Below are 4,440 nucleotides of genomic sequence, written 5' to 3'. Positions count from 1 at the left end.
TTGTCAAATTTTCCTCTATTAATAGCTTCGACGATACATTATGTACTTGCAAACAAATGTAACTAAAAGCACCAGCGCCGGATGTTCAACAAGTTTCACAAACCACATCCATCAAACAAACAAAAAGGACCGGATGTCCGAACCGAATGTCTCATTTTGCCCCTCCTTTTCCACATAGCGTGCAAAAATGCCACTATGCAATTGGTGAACAAACTTCGCCACATCAAGATCCAAGTCGCCAGCCTTCATGTACAGGACCTTGGACTTCTCACATGCTTGCTGGACTACAAGCTTCTTCTCCTCGAGATCCACCTTCTTTTTTTGTGTATCCATGAACGAGTTAAATCTCTCTTCCTTCTTTTCCTCCATGAGCCTGTTGCACTTGGCACCTGCCCCCTCCTTTGCCATAATGTCGCCCGCTTGTCCATCATCTTGGTCTGCCGCTCCTTCTCACTTCTACTTCTAGTTCTCCCATTTACCCCCCTCGACCTCGCCACACGGGTGGTCGGTACAAGCCCTCCTCCAACTCCACCACTTGGAGCACTAACTTCATCTTCTTTGGGGTCGACGATTTTGGGGGAATTTGCAATATCACTCCACTTGCTTTGCCCATTCAACTTCCTCAAACTATGGAGCATCTTGAATGGCTTGCCCATGTTCTGGTTGTACAACGGCGCCGTGAGGCTAGGCTAGGAAAGCAATACAATCACATGATCAACAAATTGCAATGTAGAGCAAAACAATCATATGACCAGCTGGAACGGAAAACATATGAGCTAGTGGATTCCCACGCCACCTAGCCACTAGTTTTGCGTTTGTGCATATGCACAGGAAACCTTGTTGATGACCTCTTGTATGGTGTACCATCGATGGCTTAGCGACCTCTCATCCTGATCACCAATCTTTTCCTTGTCATAAGGTGAGTAGATCAAGTTCTCATGAAAAAAATCATGAAACCTCCTCCAAAATGTCGCTTCCTTTTTCTCGGTACCTTTAGATAGGTCAACACTTGTGCCCAACCATGCCAAGCACAACAATTTGTCCCCGCGGTTCAAGTGGCATAAACCCCTCTTTTTCATTGATTCCACGTAGAGCACCGGCAGTGGTTGCTACTCTGGCGTAGGTGAGTAGTCATTATCCACTTGTCCGTTTTCATGGCCGCTACCATTGTGGATGTATTCATCGTTGCCTCGATGGCCACCGCCATCGAGCAGGGGGAGGGGTGTTTGCCATTGAACCGTCCTTTATCATGAAGGATCAAAGGGGGAATTATTCTTCCTTGTCGCCATAATACCGACACAAAAATGCGAGACCCTAGGTTTTCAACATTAATGAGTCAATGATTTAGAGGCTAAATACTTATTATGCTATAGGGTTTGCGAGACACCATTCTCAGTATGAAGCTTATATAGCCATTTACTAAGTAAGGCAACATTTTTTATCTTGAGATCCTGTACACCTAGACCTCCCTGATCTTCTGGTCTGCAAACCATACTTTGTTTTGTCAGCCGATATTTCTTCTTTTCACTTTATCCTTGCTAGAAGAACCTGAAACAATAGTTAGCTAGTCTATGTACGATGCCTTGGGAAAGTACGAAGAAAGATATCATATAGAGAACCATGTCGGTGAGCAATTGTCAAGACAAGTCTCGCTCCAACAGAGAGCGGCTTGCCTTTCCAACTACTAAAACATTTGTCTAGGTCCTCTTCGACTTGTTTCCATTCCGCATAGTGAGGCATCGATAATGTATCGGAAATCCTAAGTACTTAATTGGGAATTTTCCATGCACACCACCGAACATGTCAACGTATTGCGCGGCCGCTTCAGAAGCTTCTCCTAAACATAACTATTCACTTTTATGGAAATTAATTTAACCCCTGACATCTGCTCGAACATTGAAAGGAAAAGTTCTAGGTTCAATATTGTGATATTTACACTATGCATGTATACTATGCAATTAAAAAAACTGAAGAAATTTGGAGGGCTTTGTTTGTAGACTTACCATTATAGATAATGTAAACACCGTGACAGATGGACATAGATCGATCTGCAGAAACTTACCATTATGGTTTTAGAGTTTTCAACCTACAATGGTTCACTATAAATTATCATGACTGGTGAATCTTCTTTGAATTTGTTCAACTAGACATGCACAAAGCTTTCATTGTGTTTAATGGTGGTGCTATTTGGGGTAGATGAGTAGTTAAGATTGAAAGCATTCGCGAGTGACTTGCCAATTTTTGTGTGACAATAACCAAATTGTCTAATATCTACCTTGACTTTCTTTGATTTGCACTCCAAACTCTGTTCCTGGAACCAACAATATGCACTATATCCAGAAGTTCATCGTGCTCAGATTGCAAGTAGTTCAGTGAAAAAAAAACTTGCTTAACTTGTTCCCATAGATTTCTGATCACCACTTCGCCCTGACCAAACCGTGTAAAGGCAGTAAACATGAAGGTTGTCACGTTAAAAGGTTTCCCCCCAAGAAACAAAAGGAGCATCTTATGTTGATCTTGGGCTACACCAAAAAGTGTGGGCCCTGAGCCAGGTCTTACACAAGCAATGAGGTGCTCAGCCGAAGCTCGGTCTTCCAAAACACTAGTAAAAAGGAGGAGTAATGCTACACTTACGTAACTAAACTTGCATACTTCACGTAAAGAGCAACGTGGCTAATTTGGATTGGAGAAGGGAGTGGAAGGGGCCCCACCCACCTGAAAATCAAGGGGGGCCAAGATAATTTATAGGCAGTTTACATAAAACGGTTCGTAGCTTGATGTAGATGCAGTATTATCGAAAAATGAGGCATGTAATAGAACAACAAGCTTGTCTTCTCTCGAAAAAACAACAACAACAACACGCTCATGTGATGGATCCCACTTTGTTGCCTCTCGTATCCCCACTACCCAGAAATTTACTCTCTCTTTGTGATCCATGAACAGATCTCTCCTTGGAGGATCCATAACCGATGATGCTAGTTGAAAAAAGTAACCCATGCAAATAATTTTCAAATGAACACTAACCCATGTTGCACTCACAATCAATGTTGTGAAACCGTTATATGTAACACAAACTGATTACGTTGGGCAGAGCTTATGCAATGCTTGAACATCATTCTCAATACCTCCTAATCCCATGTGGTTCACCAGCCGGTTTCCATGACACCCATAGGCGATCTAATACTGGCCTCCTAACAATCCTTGTTGAATTAACTTCGGATGGGGTGTGCCAGCTGAGGGCTCAATGATGCATGCGAATTCATGTGAGCAACTTATATTTGCGGTGTGGATAGACACATGGCTCGTTGGTCTGCTCCTTAACTAGTTTCAATGCATTTGGTGATTGGTTGGTCATGATTGTTAACTATGGACAGCTGTGTTTGGTGCAAACATGTATCTAGTTCATACGAATCTACTTCATTCATTGCCTTGCTTCTGGTTGGCTTCAACACATTACTTACTCGCTAAATTGATAGTCTTAGTTTTGGTCGTTGAGGTACAAGTTCAATTCAGAGCAACATCTTTACTAGTCTACCTGTGTTATATTATAGTGTATCTGTGTCCCAAGTTTCTACATGTGCACATCAATGTTATGATGGTGCCTAGGACATCACTAGAAATATTCCAGAGTGATATACAATTTACTTTTTGATTGTCTCTCTCCATATAGTAAAAATGCCATGCAAGTAGGCTTATAGCCCACTACCGTACTTGCTTTATGGCTAAATGACACATATTGGGTTTTATTACACTATTGATTATATATCACTTAATTCAGCAAAAACTTTATACCACAAGTGTAAAGAGTTTTGCACAACTATAGTAAAATCAGCATGCGGAAACAGATTTATTGTCTCGTAAACATGATTTTACCTATATGTACATAGGGCAAAGATGACTTTAGCACCAACCTCGGACTCACTGTTGTAACCCTCATCTCAATGATTAAGAGATTTTAGCTGCAATGATGTCTTGTTAGCACATAGAGACACTCATTAGATACAACATAAAGCGTTTTGACATATATTTTCCATTTGTATTTTCAAAACAATAGTTCTGTATTTAGGCATTTGAGGCGTCTTACGCTGTCTCTAGATTTTATACTTTTGAGCGATTCACAAATCATCACACTTTTCAATCTTTGTTTTCATGCATCATTTACATTTTTTTTCAAATATATGTTTTGATGTCTATTGTTTTCATACACAGTGTACATTTTTGGTATGCATTTGAAACACTTTTCTATACACGTTTAACATTTTTAAAATATATTATTAACACTGGTTTTCAAATATATGTTTTATGTCTATTTTTTTCGTACAAAGTATACATCTAAAGCATTTTATACAGTTTTAAATTTTCATATACATGATTAATATTTTCAAAATATATGTTTTGATGCCTAATTTTTCGTAAGCATTTACAATTTTCTTATACACC

This window comes from Triticum dicoccoides, chromosome 5B (genome assembly GCF_002162155.2).
Source record: "Triticum dicoccoides isolate Atlit2015 ecotype Zavitan chromosome 5B, WEW_v2.0, whole genome shotgun sequence".
Classification (NCBI taxonomy): Eukaryota; Viridiplantae; Streptophyta; class Magnoliopsida; order Poales; family Poaceae; genus Triticum; species Triticum dicoccoides.
Note: the sequence above shows the minus strand (reverse complement) of the source record.